The sequence below is a fragment of the Saccopteryx bilineata genome, chromosome 2 (genome assembly GCF_036850765.1).
Source record: "Saccopteryx bilineata isolate mSacBil1 chromosome 2, mSacBil1_pri_phased_curated, whole genome shotgun sequence".
NCBI classification, from domain to species: Eukaryota; Metazoa; Chordata; class Mammalia; order Chiroptera; family Emballonuridae; genus Saccopteryx; species Saccopteryx bilineata.
In genome coordinates, this window is record NC_089491.1 from 370,649,150 (window position 1) to 370,667,277 (window position 18,128).

Consider the following 18,128-nt stretch of genomic DNA (forward strand, 5'->3'; position numbering starts at 1 on the left):
GAGTGGCTCTGGTCGCAACAGAGCGACGCCCCGGATGGGCAGAGCATCGCCTCCTGATGGGCAGAGCGTCGCCCCTGGTGGGCGTGCCGGATGGATCCCGGTCGGGCGCATGCGGGAGTCTGTCTGACTGTCTCTTCCTGTTTCTAGCTTCAGAAAAAAAAAAAAAAAGATAGAGAGTGAAGTTCAACTTCTCCCTGTCGAGATCATGTAGATGCTTGACAACATTCCACCTAAGAACTAATAATAATAGTTGCCCTGGCAGGATAGCTTGGTTGGAAAAACTGTCGCCCCAAAATGCAAAGATTGCGGGATCGATCCCTGGTCAGTGTACATACAGAAGCAGATTTATATTTCTGTTTCTCTCCCTTTCTCTTTCAAATCAACAAACAATAATTTTTTAAAATAATAATAATGCCTGACCTATGGTGGCAAGTGGATAAAGTGTCGACCTGAAATGCTGAGGTTGCTGTTTCAAAACCTTGGGCACATACGCGAAGCAGTCGTACCTCCCCTCTTTCTTTTTCTCTAAAGTCAATAAATAAAAAAATTTTTTTTGTATTTTTCTGAAGTTGGAAACAGAGGCAGTCAGACAGACTCCCGCATGCGCCCGACCAGGATCCACCCGGCACGCCCACCAGGAGGCGATGCTCTGCCCATCTGGGGCATCGCTCTGTTGCAACCAGAGCCATTCTAGCACCTGAGGCAGAGGCCATGGAGTCGTCCTCAGCGCCCGGGCCAACTTTGCTCCAATGGAGCCTTGGCTGCAGGAGGGGAAGAGAGAGACAGAGAGGAAAGAGAGGGGGAGGGGTGGAGAAGCCGACGGTGCTTCTCCTGTGTGCCCTGGCCGGGAATCGAACCCGGGACTCCTGCACGCCAGGCCGATGCTCTACCACTGAGCCAACTGGCCAGGGCAATAAATAAAATCTTTCTAAAATAATAATAATAATAATAATAATAGTTGCGGTGATTTACTGAGCACCTGGAAGCCAAAAGTGTGCTAATTGCATTTAGTAGATTATTTAATCCTTACAATAACTATGAAGTAAGTACTATTGCTATTATTCTTCCCATTTCACAGATGAAAAACTGAGACGTGGGTTAAATGTCTTGCCCAAGGTCACAGTAAATTGCAGAGGAAAAAGGTCCAGACTTCTTACCATTCCTAAAATCAAATCTCACTACTGTAATAGGAAAATGGCTGTAAAGTGAAAGGCAAGTCTTGAAACAGAAGAAATAAACTTGCTTGTATTTTCAAAAACTTCTGAGAACACACAGAAATCTTAAGTAACAGATTTCTGGAGAGTCCTGCTTTAGTAAACAGATAAGATAAAATTAGGATAACATTTTTGTTAATATGCCAAGTCTTTAATAAATATTTTGGCTTCAGCACTTGTACATTAGTAATTTGCTTAGCAAACTTCTTTCTTCCAGATCAAGTCACGCTAATAGAAAATCTAATTTACAGGGCTCTAAATGAGTGATGCTGATAGACTTAGGGGATCCAGCGTGTAGGCCAGAGTGAGACATGGAGTCAGTGAGTTGCTTGATCAACCACCCTCTAAAATACTTGGTCTTCTGCCACTCAACTTCTTTGAGTCTATATCATGTGTAAAATGGAGATAGCAGATACCCACAGGATCGAGGTAAGGGTTAAATGAGATAATCGTTAGAATTCCCTGGGCATACTGCCTGCCCCCCTTTCTCCGGAATGAGCAAGTGGCAGGGAATGGCTAGCAGGCTGGGGGGAAAGTGGAAAGTCCCTGACAAAAGATGGGAAGGTTACCATGTTCTGGGTGGTCCACAATGCAGCACACCCTTTCTTGTCCCTCTCCATCCCTTCCCTGCCACCTCTTGCTGGGTTCCCTACCCTAGCTGGAAGCTTCAGGCTCCCTATTGTGTTAGGGGAGTAAAAGGGGGCAGGGGGACACTAGGACTTAAAGCTCTACAGGAGATCTAAGGCACAGCTGTGCTATATATAGCCCAAGGGAGATGAGTGACCGGATGAGGGGGGGAGGGAGGGACATGCAGCTTTTGCCTTGAGCTATGGAGAGCTGTGAGTGAGGGGATGACAAAGAATGAATTGGACAAGGAGTTGGGGTTGAAATGGGAAGGCCCAGACTGAAGGGCTGGTGGAATCACAGGGTAGAAAACATTAGGCTCTACAGTAGTGTCTCAGGGGCTAGAGAGGCAGGGAGTGGGGTAACAGGAACAGGCAGGGGCAGTGGAAGTTTCCAGATAATGTGACTAGGCTGAGGTGGCCTCTACAAGGTGCCCAAGGTGGGGAGAGTGTGACACTCCTTTTTTCTAAAACCAGGCACAAGTTCCAAGGACCTTGTAACAATTAGCCAAGGACAGTCCAAAGAGCCACCGGCCTGGGGCCAGGAAAATGCTTTTGGTACGTCCTAATCTTTCCAGGAAGTCGGCTCACATATTTGAAAAACATCCTCATTTGTATTTATTTATTGATTTTAGAGAGAGAGAAGGATTGGAGGAGGACCAGGAAGCATCAACTCATAGCAGTTCCTTCTTTTTTTTTTTTTTTTTTTTTTTTGTATTTTTCTGAAGTTGGAAATGGGAAGGCAGTCAGACAGACTCCCTCATGCGCCCGACTGGGATACACCCGCACGCCCACCAGGGGGCGATGCTCTGCTCATCTGGGGCATCGCTCAATTGCAACCGAAGCCATTCTAGCGCCACAGAGCCATCCTCAGCGCCCGGGCCAACTTTGCTCCAATGGAGCCTTGGCTGCGGGAGGGGAAGAGAGAAACAGAGAGGAAGGAGAGGGGGAAGGGTGGAGAAGCAGATGGGCACTTCTCCTGTGTGCCCTGGCCGAGAATCAAACCCAGGACTCCTGCACGCCAGGCCGATGCTACCACTGAGCCAACCGGCCAGGGCCAGCAGTTCCTTCTTATATGTGCCTTAGCCAGGCAAGCCCAGGGTTTTGAACCAAAGACCTCAGCATTCCAGGTCAAAGCTTTATCCACTGTACCACCACAGGTCAGGCACTGAGTAAATTCTAAAAGGGTGCGGATAATGGTAATTAGAAGGCTGAATCAGATGTAGTGATGCTGATGTTATAGAATCACATCTGTGAAGAAAGAGTTTTGAGCTGCAAAAGACACCAGTAGAGACCACTGTCTTAGATAAAAAATGAGTGACCCAGAGATTTGAAATGTTTTTCTAAGGTCCTTGAGCTGGATGCTTTTGGACACCTAAATAGCCAGCTTCCTCTAAAGCATACTATGGGACCCATGGCAGGTTAGCTCAGTTGGTTAGAATGTCATCCCGAAACGCCAAGGTTACAGGTTCGATCCCTGGTCACATAAGGAAGCAATCAATAAATACACAACTAAGTGGGACAACAAATGAATGCTTCTCTCTCTTTTTCTCCCTTCCTCTCTCTGTCCCTCTAAAATCAATCAATAAAATAAGTTTTTTTTTTGTTTTGTTTTGTTTTTCATTTTTCTGAAGCTGGAAACAGGGAGAGACAGTCAGACAGACACCCGCATGCGCCCGACCGGGATCCACCCGGCACGCCCACCAGGGGCGACGCTCTGCCCACCAGGGGGCGATGCTCTGCCCATCCTGGGCGTTGCCATGTTGCGACCAGAGCCAGTCTAGCGCCTGAGGCAGAGGCCACAGAGCCATCCCCAGCGCCCGGGCCATCTTTGCTCCAATGGAGCCTTGGCTGCGGGAGGGGAAGAGAGAGACAGGAAGGAAAGCGCGGCGGAGGGGTGGAGAAGCAAATGGGCGCTTCTCCTGTGTGCCCTGGCCGGGAATCAAACCCGGGTCCTCCGCACGCTAGGCCGACGCTCTACCGCTGAGCCAACCGGCCAGGGCAAGTTTTTAAGATAAATAAATAAAAGCATACATAGTATATAGAAGAGACTGTTATGGGACAGGGGACCTGTCCCTTCAGGTCTGCGTAGGGGCAGCAAGTAATGTATGGGTTCTTAACCTCGTGCTGGAAAAGTTTCACGAGTCCAAGTGATTTTTTAAAATTAATTTTGATGGGGTGACATTGATAAAATTGTCTTCTGTCACCTTCTAACTGGTTTTCTTTGTGCCCCTTCCCTCCCCTCCCCCAACCCCCTCCCTCTCCTCCCCCCCACCCTGTAACCCCAACACTGTTGTCCATGTCTCTGAGTCTCATTTTTATGTCCCACCTATGTATGGAATCATATAGTTCTTAGTTCTTTCTGATTTACTTATTTCACACAGATTTTTTTTTCTTTTTTTTTTTTTACAGAGACAGAGAGTGAGTCAGAGAGAGGGATAGAAGGGAACGGAGAGAGATGAGAAGCATCAATCATTAGTTTTCATTGCACGTTGCAACACCTTAGTTGTTCATAGATTGCTTTCTCATATGTGCCTTGACCACCGGCCTTCAGCAGACTGAGTAACCCCTTGCTGGAGCCAGTGACTTTGGGTCCAAGCTGGTGCGATTTTGCTCAAACTAGATGAGCCCGCACTCAAGCTGGCGACCTCGGGGTCTCGAACCTGGGTCCTCTGCATCCCAGTCCGATGCTCTATCCACTGCACCACCGCTTGGTCAGGCGAGTCCAAGGGATTTTTTTTTTTTAATTTTTCTGAAGCTGGAAACGGGGAGGCAGTCAGACAGACTCCCGCATGCGCCCGACCGGGATTCACCCGGCACGCCCACCAGGGGGCGATGCTCTGCCCATCCGAGGCATCGCTCTGTCGAGACCAGAGCCACTCTAGCGCCTGGAGCAGAGGCCAAGGAGCCATCCCCAGAGCCCGGGCCATCTTTTGCTCCAATGGAGCCTCAGCTGCAGGAGGGGAAGAGAGAGACAGAGAGGAAGGAGAGGGGGAGGGGTGGAGAAGCAGATGGGCGCTTCTCCTGTGTGCCCTGGCCGGGAATCGAACCCGGGACTTCCACACGCCAGGCTGATGCTCTACCACTGAGCCAACCGGCCAGGGCCAACCCAAGTGATTTGGAGACTAAGTTTATTAAAGCTGGGGACAATGAAACAAGAAAAGGCCTAAAACAGAAGAAACAATGAGAGAGCCCAGGCGGGGCTGCTCTGGCTCACTGGGAAGTCAGAGAAAGGGAGGCCTTGGAGACAGATTCAGGGGCTTAGCCTGGGACAAGCTACCACTCCCACAGCTCCCCTGGTATGTGTTGTGAGGACCCTTAGAGTTTAGGAGACACGAGCCTGTGGGTGAAGAAGAAAAGATGGCAGGGAAAGGGTCAGGGAAGCTCTTGGAAGGGAGAGTGTGCCTGGGTCCCAGTCCTTAGGTCTTTTAAGGATGGAGATCTTAGGGGAGGATCTCAATAGAATATTCATCAATTCTCCAGGTTTGTCCTCTTAGGATCATGGTCTCCACTGATTGGTGGTGCGAAGGCAGGGGGCCATTAGTCAAGGCAGCCGGTCCTGATATCAGCTGTGGCATTGCTTGTCTGGTTTTGCTGCTTTTTTGGGCCTGAAGCTGAAACACAACAGAGGTCTAGATGTTATCTCTAGGGATTAATGCTTAAGGGCTATTCTCTGGCTCAGTTGTTCACTCCGCTAATAAGGGGGCATCTAACCTGCATGACTAGCAAAACGCTGGGGAAGGGTCTGAACCACATGGCCAGAGATAGGAAATCAGGGGGTCTAAACCACATGACCAGCAATAAGCTAGTGGAGGAAAAGTTACCCTGGGGGCAAGGTATTTGTCTTCTTAGTTTTGCCTGTTGCTAGGCACCTGGGACTTTCTGCCCTGGTGATCCTCCATGCTTGGCCTATAGTCAATGCTCTGCTCATGTCTGTGTAATTGCCTACCACAGGACTACCGTCTTGACAGCCTACAAGATTTAGGCACTTTACGTATTTTATTTAAATCTTCAAAGAACCTCAACAGGTAGGTCTTATTATCTTTATTTTACAAATGAGGAAAGCAAGACTCAGAGGGGTTAAGTAACTATTGATAGTAACCTAGTTCCAGGATTATCTAACCAATAATGATAACCAGTATAGACCACCTGACAATAGAAAATTAACAATAACAATATGATTTCATGTACATTTAAGAAAATATTTTATTTATTGAGTTTAGAGTAAAAAGAAAGAGAGAGAGAAAGGGGGATGAGCAGGAAGCATCAACTCATAGTTGCTTCCCATATGTGCCTTGACCTGGTAAGCCCGGGGTTCTGAACTCGTGACCTCAGCATTCCCAGTCGATGCCCTATCCACTGTGCCACCACAGGCTCTTTATTTTAATTTTTTTAAATTATTAATTTTAGAGAGAGAGAAAGAGAGATAAAAACATCATTATGCTCTTCTATGTGCTCTGACTGGGGGCAGATTCAACCTTGTGTATCTGGACAATGCTCTAACCCAGGGATTCCCAAACTTTTTACACTGGGGGCCAGTTCACTGTCCCTCAGACAGTTGGAGGGCCGGACTATAAAAAAAACTATGAGGCCCTGGCCGGTTGACTCAGCGGTAGAGCGTCGGCCTAGCGTGCGGAGGACCCGGGTTCGATTCCCGGCCAGGGCACACAGGAGAAGCGCACATTTGCTTCTCCACACCTCCGCCGCGCTTTCCTCTCTGTCTCTCTCTTCCCCTCCCGCAGCCAAGGCTCCATTGGAGCAAAGATGGCCCGGGCGCTGGGGATGGCTCTGTGGCCTCTGCCCCAGGCGCTAGCGTGGCTCTGGTCGCAACATGGCGACGCCCAGGATGGGCAGAGCATCGCCCCCTGGTGAGCAGAGCGTCGCCCCTGGTGGGCGTGCCGGGTGAATCCCCGTCGGGCGCATGCGGGAGTCTGTCTGACTGTCTCTCCCTGTTTCCAGCTTCAGAAAAAAAAAAAAAAAAAAATGCAAAAAAAACTATGAACAAATCCCTATGCACACTGCACATATCTTATTTTAAAGTAAAAAAACAAAACGGGAACAAATACAATATTTAAAATAAAGAACAAGTAAATTTAAATCAACAAACTGACCAGTATTTCAATGGGAACTATGCTCCTCTCACTGACCACCAATGAAAGAGGTGCCCCTTCCAGAAGTGCGGCAGGGGCTGGATAAATGGCCTCAGGGGGCTGCATGCGGCCCGCGGGCTGTAGTTTGGGGACCCCTGCTCTAACCAATGGAGTTATCTGGCCAGGGCATCTTGTACATTTCATCTTTTTTTATTTTTTTTATTTTTTACAGAGACAGAGAGTGAGTCAGAGAGAGGGATAGACAGGGACACACAGGAATGAAGAGAGATGAGAAGCATCAATCATTAGTTTTTCATTGTGCTTTGCAACACCTTAGTTGTTCACTGATTGCTCTCTCATTTGTGCCTTGACCGTGGGCCTTCAGCAGACTGAGTAACCCCTTGCTGGAGCCAGCGACCTTGGGTTCAAGCTGGTGGGCTTTTACTCAAACCAGATGAGCCCATGCTCAAGCTGGCGACCTCGGGGTCTCGAACCTGGGTCCTCTGCATCCCAGTCCAACACTCTATCCACTGCGCCACCGCCTGGTCAGGCTACATTTCATCATTTTATTCTCACACCATCTTAGAAGTACCAGTAAACAAGTACAAACAGCTGGGCAGAGCAGACTTCTGAACTCAGGGCTTCCATTCATTCAAGGACTAAGCACCTAGCCCACTACCTATCGCCAAGGCAGGGTGGGTCCAGGGCTAGCACACTGTATCTGAGCATGTCCAAAAGTCCTTGCCTGGTGGGGTACCAGAGCAAGGCCCTTCATCTCCTTCCTATACCCTTCTTCCCACCCTCAACTCTGCACAGACTTCACTTACTCCTCATTTGCAAGTAAATTCATTTTGATTTAAAATTCAGCATTACTACATAAGAAACTGCTAACCAGACTCTGGAAAACACTGGTGGGGGCTCATCTTACTATTATTCTTTCTATGCTACTTGTATTACCGATTAAAAAAACCCAAAACACCTGACAACAACAACAACAACAAAAATCTGCTTCAGCCCACATCCCTGTGGCAGGGAGAGGACATATAATGTGTCCCACAGGTTAACTGAAACTGCTGGGGATTATGAGGGAGGAGTTGCGTTACTAATACCCTTCCCCCACCCCTCACAGTGGCGTCATCAAGGGCTTCTTTAACAATTCTTATTATTGACCCATCTGGGGCCAGCAGGGCTTCTGTGGCCAACGGGGAGCTTCCTCAAATTCTACCTCTCTGGGCCTCTGCTTCTATCCCCCAGCGCAGAAGAATTTGCTCTGAGTTTACCAGTCAAGTGGAGACCCTGGAAAATGTGTAATGGAAATAGTGACACACTGCAGTCTTCAAGTTGACCCTACCGTTCCCAAACCACAGAGCCCCAGGGCGACTCTCAAAGTTCTCAAACTGGGTTTTGATCTTTTTCTGCCTAGGCCCCTTGTGAATAAAGAGTGATGTTCTCACAGCTCTGGGCTCCACTACTCACTGCCAGAGGTTGAAAACTAGACCCATTTCCCAATATGAAACTTGGGGCTTCTCTTTTTCTCCCTTCTAGTAGCCCTTTTGTGCAAGGAATGGTGAGCCTTCCTTCACTCATTCACACTGCATATCCTTTCTAAGCCCTACTATGTACTGGGCTCTGCTATAGAAGCTGGGTGGATGCTATGGCCCTGCCTTCCAGGAGCTCACATTCTAGCAAGCACTCTGGTTTGGTCTAGACCCTGGTGAATGCCTGGTCCAGAAATCCTCTGGCTTAGGTTTCTTTTTTTACAGGGACAGAGAGAGAGTTAGAAAGAGGGATAGAGTGCCTGACCTGTGGTGGCGCAGTGGATAAAGCGTCGACCTGGAAATGCTGAGGTTGCCGGTTCGAAACCCTGGGCTTGCCTGGTCAAGGCACATATGGGAGTTGATGCTTCCAGCTCCTCCTCACCTTCTCTCTCTCTCTCTCCTCTCTCTCCCTCTCTGTCTCTCTCTCTCCCTTTCTCTCTCCTCTCTAAAATGAATAAATAAAATGAAAAACAAAAAACAAAATACTTTAAAGAAAGAGGGATAGATAGGGACAGACAGACAGGAACAGAGAGAGATGAGAAGCATCAATCATCAATTTTACGTTGTGACACCTTAGTTGTTCATTGATTGCTTTCTCATATGTCCCTTGACCGTGGGCCTTCAGCAGACCAAGTAACCCCTTGCTCGAGTCAGCAACCTTGGGTCCAAGCTGGTGAGCTTTGCTCAAACCAGATGAGCCCGTGCTCAAGCAAGTGACCTCGGGGTCTCGAACCTGGGTCTTCCGCATCCCAGTCCGACATTCTATCCACTGCGCCACCGCCTGGTCAGGCTGGCTTAGGTTTCTGATCTCAGTTTCCCACCTGTAAGCGTCTACGGCCATACCACCCTGAACGCGCCTGATCTCCCACCTGTAACTAGGTTAAAAAATGTCGCTAGCTGGCAAGGTGACAGAGGAGACAAAGAAGAGTCCTGAGTAGGAGACAAGAGACTTGGTTATATTTGTTTGTTTGTTTTTTAACTATCTCCAGGTAAAACAATTTAGCTGCCTTGGGTCTCGTTATTTCCATCTTTAAAAGGTTGTACCTGACCTGTGGTGGCGCAATGGATAAAGCGTAGACCTGGAATGCTGAGGTCACCAGTTCAAAACCCTGTCTTCTCTGGTCAAGGCACATACGGGAGTTGATGTTTCCTGCTCCTCCTTGCCTCTCTCTCTCTCTCTCTCTCTCTCTCTCTCTCTCTTCTCTCTAAAATAAATAAATTAAATTAAAAAAATAAAAAGGGGGGTGCTCTACTAAGGCCCTGGCTGGTTAGCTCAGTTGATTAGAGCATCACCCTGGAACACCACGGTTGTGAGCTTGATCCCCGATCAGGGCACATACTGGCAATGACCAATGAGTGCACGACTAAGTGGAACATCAAATGAATGATTCCCTCTCTCCCTTCCTCTCCTTCTCTCTAAAATCAATCAGTAAACAAAATAATAAAAATAAATAGTAGTCCTATCAGAAGAGAAACAGGACTGCAAGCTTGGTAGTGTGGGGAAAGAAACTTTCTTCTACTCTTATAGGTTCTTTCAGTTGAACTAATAACCAAGTAGACATGAGACCGATTAGCAAAGTGACCGATTTTAATTACTATATGTACATACATATGGGAACTCTACATATGGAAGAGCCCAAGACCCCACATACAGAAGAGGTTCAGAGACAGAAATGGAAAATGAGGTATATAAGTCATTCTGAGTTAAGGATGAGGTAAGACATCGAACTGGGAGGCAGAGGACCCAGGTTCGAGATCCCAAGGTTGCCAGCTTGAGCGCAGGCTCATCTGGTTTGAGCAAAGTTCACCAGCTTGGACCCAAGGTCGCTGGCTCGAGCAAGGGGTTACTCAGTATGCTTTAGCCCCACGGTCAAGGCACATATGAGAAAGCAATCAATGAACAACTAAGGTGTCACAACAAAAAACTGATGATTGATGTTTCTCATCTCTCTCCGTTCCTATCTGTCTGTCCCTATCTATCTCTCTCTGTCTCTATAAAAAATAAAAAAATTTTAAAAAAGAAAGAAAAGCAGATATTTGATTAAAAGTTTACTTTGCTCTATGGATAGATGGTAAAAATTTATTTCTGGTGAGAACTCTTATTATAGACAAGGCCCCTAATTTAAATTCTTTAAAGGAGAAGCAAAAGTTTCTTGAGTTCCCAGATCTCGATTGCCTTCAGCTCAAAATAATTCACATGTCAAAGTGGTACATCATGGGAGGCTTGTTCTGAATCCCTTCAGTAGTAAGGTAACAGACATAGAAAGTGTATCATCCCAATCTCCATGAAGAATGGGCAATGCTAAAAGATGGGAAACCTTTCCCAGGAGATTCATCTATGAATTTATGAAAAAATATTTCATAAACATTTGATTATAGATTATGTATATATAATACATAACACAGGAAGGAGCAAACACAGGTTTACAGTTGTTTGTATAGAAAAGAATACAATAATTAATAAATACTAATACAAGAATAAATTGTTTCACTATACCTGTGGTGGTGCAGTGGATAAAGCATTGACCTGGAATATCGTGTTAGAAACCCTGGGCTGAGCCTGACCTGTGGTGGCGCAGTGGATAAAGCGTCGACCTGGAAATGCTGAGGTCGCCGGTTTGAAACCCTGGGCTTGCCTGGTCAAGGCACATATGGGAGTTGATGCTTCCTGCTCCTCCCCCCTTCTGTCTCTCCTCTCTCTCTGTCTCTCCCTCTCCTCTCTAAAATGAATAAATAAATAAAAATTAAAAAAAAAAAGAAACCCTGGGCTGGCCTGGTCAAGGCACATATGAGAAGTAACTACTAGGAGTTGATGGTTCCCACTCCTGCCCTCACTTTTCTCTCTTTCCTCTCTCTAAAATCAAGAAATAAAAATCTTAAAAAAAAAAAGATAAGAAAAGAAAGAGTCTGACCAGACGGTGGCGCAGTGGATAGAGCGTCAGACTGGGATGCCAAGGACCCAGGTTTGAGACCCCGAGGTTGCCAGCTTGCACACGGGCTCATCTGGTTTGAGCAAAAGCTCACTGGCTTGGACCCAAGGTCACTGGCTCGAGCAAGGGGTTACTCGGTCTGCTGAAGGCCCGCGGTCAAGGCACATATGAGAAAGCAATCAATGAATAACTAAGGTGTCACAATGCACAACGAAAAACTAATGATTGATGCTTCTCATCTCTCAGTTCCTGTCTGTCTGTACCTGTCTATCCCTCTCTCTGACTCTCTCTGTCTCTAAAAAAAAAAAAAAAGAAAGAAAGAAAGAATAGCCTGACCAGGCAGTGGCACAGTGGATAGAGCATTGGCCTGGGACGTTGAGGACCCGGGTTTGAAACACCTAGGTTGCCGGCTTGAGCACGGGCTCATCTGGCTTGAGCGCAGTCTCAGGCTCATCAGCTTGAACCCAAGGTTGCTGGCTTGAGCAAGGGGTCACTGGCTTGGCTGGAGCCCCTAGTCAAGGGACATATGAGAAAGCAATCAATGAATAACTAAAGTGCCACAACTATGAGTTGGTTCTTCTCATCTCTCTCCTTTCCTGCCTGTCTGTCCCTCTCTCTCTGTCTCTCTCGCTCAAAAAAACCCCCACAAAACTGTACTCACAACTGTAAACCTATTTTTGTCCCACCCTGTACATATTTGTTTATATACATTCTTTATATACAGGGGTAGGCAAAAGTAGGTTTATATATACTTATTCATATGGACAATATACAAGAATAAATCATTCAAGAATAAACTGTTGGCCCTGGCCAGTTGGCTCAGTGGTAGAGCATCGGCCTGGTGTGCAGGAGTCCCAGGTTCGATTCCCGGCCAGGGCACACAGGAGAAGTGCCCATCTGCTTCTTCACCCCTCCCCCTCTCCTTCCTCTCTGTCTCTCTATTCCCCTCCCGCAGCCAAGGCTCCATTGGAGCAAAGTTTGCCCAGGCGCTGAGGATGGCTCTGTGGCCTCTGCTTCAGGCGCTAGAATGGCTCTGATTGTGGCAGAGCGATGCCCCAAGATGGGCAGAGCATCGACCCCTGATGGGCATGCCAGGTAAATCCCAGTCAGGCACATGCGGGAGTCTGTCTGACTGCCTCCCCATTTCCAACTTTGGAAAAATACAAAAAAAAAAAAAAAAAAGAATAAACTGTTTTGTGTACTCACCACTATAAATCTACTTTTGCCTACATCTGTATATGCTATATGTATATATATTATGACATTTTATTTTATTTTATTTTTTTTTTTTATTTTATTTATTTATTCATTTTTAGAGAGGAGAGGGAGAGACAGAGAGAGAGAGAGAGAGAGAGAGAGAGAGAGAGAAGGGGGGGGGAGGAGCTGGAAGCATCAACTCCCATATGTGCCTTGACCAGGCAAGCCCAGGGTTTCGAACCGGCGACCTCAGCATTTCCAGGTCGACGCTTTATCCACTGCGCCACCACAGGTCAGGCATGACATTTTAAAAATTCATTTTAGAGAGGTTGGAGTGGGGAGAGGGAGAGAGAGAGAGAGGAGGGCAAAGGGAGGAGCAGGAAGCATCAACTCCCATATGTGCCTTGAGCAGGCAAGCCCAAGGCCTCAAACCGGGGACCTCAGCATTCCAGGTTGATGCTTTATCCACTGTGCCACCACAGGTTACCACTATGAAATGTTTTAACACCATGTTAAAGGTTTTTATTGAACTCCTAATGAGCCACACAAAAATGTACAGCTGAGATGTGGCGGCTTAATACTTCTGTGTTTTCAGTATCCAGAGTAAGATCAGAATAGGAGCAGCCCCCAAGAAGCCCCCTTATGCTCCCTTCCAGTAACTATCCTTCCTTCAGGTTAACTACTACCCTTACTTCTGACAACACACGGTACTTGTACCTGTTTTTGAACTTTATATAAATGGAAGGTTTTGTGAGACTCATCTCTTACTGTGTGTAATTGTAGATTGTTCATTATCATTGATGCATAGTGTACTACCGTTGATCTATCCTTTCTATGATTGATGGGCATTTTGGATAGTTTCCAGTTTTGGGGCTCTTATAAATAGTGCTGCTATTAATACTCTAGTACAAATATTTTGGTGAACATATATACACATTTCAGTGGAATTCCCATGGAATTGCAGAATCATAGTGTATCCACAGGTTCAACTTGTAGATATTGCCAGTTTTCCAAAGTGATTTGTACCAATTTATACTTGCTTTCACAATATGTGAAAGGTTTATTTTTATTTTATTTATTTTTTTAACAAATGTTTTTTTCTTTTTTTTAAATTTTATTTATTCATTTTTAGAGAGGAGAGAGAGAGGGGGAGAGAGAGAGGGGGAGAGAGAGATAGAGAGAGAGAGAGAGAGAGGAGAGACAGAGAGAGAGAAGGGGGAGGAGCTGGAAGCATCAACTCCCATATGTGCCTTGACCAGGCAAGCCCAGGGTTTTGAACCGGCAACCTCAGCATTTCCAGGTCGATGCTTTATCCACTGCACCACCACAGGTCAGTCCAGTTTAATATTTCAATCAGCACGTATAATGTGTCACCTGTGTTACTTTAGCTAACATGGTATTTATTTATTTATTTATTTAGTGACAGAGACAGAGGGACAGACAGGAAGGGAGAGAGATGAGAAGCATCAATTCTTCATTGCAGCACTCTAGTTGTTCGTTGATTGCTTGCTTACATGTGCCTTGACTAGGGGGCTACAGCAGACCAAGTAACCCCTTGCTCAAGCCAGCGACCTTGGGTCCAAGCTGGTGAGCTTTTTGCTCAAACCAGATGAGCCCACACTCAAGCCAGCGACCTCGGGGTCTCAAACCTGAGTCCTTCACATCCCAGTTTTTTGTTTTTTGTTTTTTTTAATTTTTTTTTTTTTTTTTTTTTTACAGAGGCAGAGATAGACAGGGACAGACAGACAGGAACGGAGAGAGATGAGAAGCATCAATCATCAGTTTCTCGTTGCGTGTTGCGACTTCTTAGTTGTTCATTGATTGCTTTCTCACATGTGCCTTGACCGCGGGCCTTCAGCAGACCGAGTAACCCCCTGCTGGAGCCAGCGACCTTGGGTCCAAGCTGGTGAGCTCTTTGCTCAAGCCAGATGAGCCCGCACTCAAGCTGGTGACCTCGGGGTCTCGAACCTGGGTCCTTCCACATCCCAGTCCGATGCTCTATCCACTGCGCCACCACCAGGTCAGGCACATCCCAGTTTGATGCTCTATCCACTGCGCCACCGCCTGGTCAGGTCTAACATGTTTTCTTTATACAAATTATTTTTTAATTTTTTTTTTGTATTTTTTTCTGAAGTTGGAAACGGGTAGGCAGTCAGACAGACTCCCGCATGCGCCCGACTGGGATACACCCGGCATGCCCACCAGGGGGCGATGCTCTGCCCATCTGGGGCATTGCTCTGTTGCAACCAGAGCCATTCTAGCACCTGAGGCAGAGGCCATGGAGCCATCCTCAGCACCTGGGCCAACTTTGCTCCAATGGAGCCTCGGCTCGGGGAGGGGAAAAGAGAGGCAGAGAGGAAGGAGAGGGGGAGGGGTGGAGAAGCAGATGGGCACCTCTCCTATGTGCCCTGGCCGGGAATTGAACCCGGGACTCCTGCACGCCAGGCCGACGCTCTACCACTAAGCCAACCAGCCAGGGCCAAATTATTTTTTAAATTTTTATTTATTGATTTTAGTGAGAGACGAAGGAGGGAGAGAGAAACAGACAAACAGGAACATGAGCTGCTCCTGTATGCACCTAGACTGGGGACCAAACCCGCAAGCTTCACGCTTCCGGGCAATGCTCCAACCAATGAAGCTATCCCAACAGGGCTAACATGTTCTTTATTCAAATTTTCACAAATTTACAGTCTTCCACACTTGCCATTTTAAATGCATTGTAGCCTGATCTGTGGTGGCTCAGTGGTTAAAGCATCAACCAGGAATGCTGAGGTCTCTGGTTCAAAACCTTGGGCTTGTTGGGTCAAGGCACATATGGGAAGCAACTACTGTTGCTTCTCACCCCTCTTTCTCTCTAAAAAACAAATCATTTTTTAAATTATTTTATTTTTATTTATTTTTTTATTCATTTTAGAGAGGAGAGAGAGACAGAGAGAGAGGAGAGAGAGACAGGGGGAGGAGCTGGAAGCATCAACTCCCATATGTGCCTTGACCAGGCAAGCCCAGGGTTTTGAACCGGTGACCTCAGCATTTCCAGGTCGACGCTTTATCCACTGCGCCACCACAGGTCAGGCCAAATCATTTTTTTAAATGCACCGTAGCCTGAGCAGGTGGTGGTGCAGTGGATAAAGCGTTAACCTGGGATGCTGAGAACCCTGATTGGAAACCAGAGGTCGTGGCTTGAGCGTGGGGTCTCCAGCTTGAGATATGAAAAAGCAATCAATGACCAATTAAAAAAGTGCCCCAACTACGAGTTGATGCTTCTCATCTCTCTCCATTCCAGTTTGTCCCAGTCTCTCTCTGGCTCTCAATAAATAAATAAATAAATAAATAAATAAATAAATGTATAGTAGGGGTAATGTGATAATGGGGGTGGGGAGGCATTGAAAGAATATGGGGTAAAAATAGAGTCTGAGCAGTTGAGTGGGGACAGTACCTGCCCTGGATAAACAGATGTTACTCAGAAGTAACCGGCACTTGAAAATAGAGGCTCAAAGTGAGCACATTTTTTGACATTTTAGCGAGAAGCCAGAAATACAAGTTTTTATTTTACTTTAATTTTAATGGGGTGACAATGATAAATCAGGGTACATATGTTCAGAGAAAACATCTCCAGATTATTTTGACATTCAGAAATACAAGGGTTTTTTTTTTTTAATTTTTTAAATTTATTCATTTTTAGAGAGAGAGGAGAGAGAGAAGGAGGAAGGAGCAGGAAGCATCAACTCCCATATGTGCCTTGACCAGGCAACCCCTTTGAGCCAGCGACCTCAGCGTTCCAGGTCGACACTTTATCCACTGTGCCACCACAGGTCAGGAGGAAATACAAGTTTTTAAAATGTGGCAACTTTGTCAGTAGGCCAGATGCCTAGCTCTCAAGTATTCAACCTCTGGACTAGTTGTTATGGGCAGGATCCCGCTTTCTGGGTGGAGGTAGGGGGGTTGACCTGTGTAGCAAGTTAGCTCACTTGTTAGAGCTTAATATCCTCTGGTTTAAAAGGGTAAAATGAAAGCCTATCCTTTTGTATGGTGATAATCAAATGACATAATTTAGGAGTACAGGAGTTGTCCAACACTATATGGAGTACCTTCCCATTTTCTTAGTATGTCTTCCGTTGTTGCTCGCTGATTCACGCTACTTAAACTGTCTACCAGGCAGTTTAAGACTGGAGATTCCTAGGCATACAAATTTTTAGGAAGTCTTTAGACTGCTGGGAGGCAAGGGGTTAAGAGGAAATGGCATATTAGGGTCTCGTTAATCCGAGAAATTCAGGAATTCAAATGTATCTAGAAATGCAACTAAAAGTCACTATAATGAAAGGAGCTAGGATGGTTAGCCGACCGAGGACTCTTAGGATCCTTGAGTAACGGTAGAGCAGAACCTAAAAAGGGGAATCAGCATCCTGCGTTACACTGGACCAAGGCCTTGGCCGAGTGCACTGAGGACAACTCCGGGACCGATTGGACCCACCGAGAACATCCAGGTAAGGGCGTGTCTTCACCGCGCCGTTAGTGACTGGCTCCAAGTGAAGCCCTGCGGGCGGAGCACTCCCATCCCGGGAATCAAGCTGGAGGAATGCACTGAACCAAAGAAGTCTAAGTCCACCCCCGGTGCAGACTTCACGCGAGTGTGTCCTCCACGCGCCCCGCTTCCGTCGCATCCCGGACCGCCCGGGGACGCACACGATCCCGACCACGGAAAGTTAGACGCTCACGCCACTGCCCGCGGGCTCTGGGATGCCCCCTCCCACCCGAGCGCCACGTGCCGTACGCCACCCCTTCCCAGGCCGCGGCGGGACGCCCCCGCCCCCATCGTGGTGCGTTGTGCGCAGGCGCCTCCCCGCAGGTCCGGGAGGTGGCGGGAGCGGCTTCAGCCTCCGCTGGAGACTGAGGCGAAGGCGGTGGCGGCGGCCAAAAACTAGGAGGAGAAGAGAGGGTGGTGGCGATGGCGACGGCGACGCGGGGCACATGAGGCGGCGGCCGGCTGGACGGGCCGAGGCCCGGCGGAGGAGGCGGCTCCGGGGGACCCCGCCGCCCGGTGAGGGGCGACGGCTGGGCCGGCTGAGGAGCGGGCAAGGGGCGGGCCCGGGCTGGGGAGGGCTATAGGAGAACTTGTGGGAGGCCGGAGAGGGGCCGCGGAGGACCGGGGGCCGGGAGAGAGGGGGCTTGGTGGGAGGGACGGGGGAGCCGCCGAGGGCTTCCCGCCGAGCGGGAGAGGCGTAGCCGCCCGCGACCCGCCCCCGCCCCCGGCGCGCCCTCCTGCTTTGTCCCCAGGCGCGCGGTTTCCAAATTGGGAGGGAAACGCTCGGGGGTGGGCCCGGGCCGCTGCGGCGGGAGGGAGGCCGGGGAGACCCAGGGCGCGCACTTCGGCGGCGCCCCGGCGCTGCTCCCCACTCCGCCGGGCAGTTAGGGGCGCAGGGCCGCACCGGGCGCTCCGCGGGCTGCTCTTTGTCTCCGACGCCGAGCCCCTTGACATTTCTCCCGGCGGCTTGGGTTTGTTGGACTCTTTCCTCTGCCATCTCGGCGCCAGGGCTCC

The 18,128-nt window shown here is 48.1% G+C and overlaps 1 protein-coding gene across 4 annotated transcripts in view; it reads left to right on the plus strand.

The window, feature by feature from the left end:
• The first annotated feature begins 17,428 nt into the window (after positions 1–17,428).
• The window catches only part of GJC1 (gap junction protein gamma 1), a 49,339-nt gene continuing 48,639 nt past the window's right edge, over positions 17,429–18,128 (plus strand). For 3 of the 4 annotated variants that reach the window (XM_066263436.1, XM_066263434.1, XM_066263433.1), the window contains exon 1: positions 17,429–17,630. The gene's annotated coding sequence lies outside the window, so the exon portion shown is untranslated. Of the gene's footprint in view, positions 17,631–17,918; positions 18,086–18,128 lie in introns of those variants that run through there. The other variant, XM_066263435.1, reaches the window with a different exon arrangement.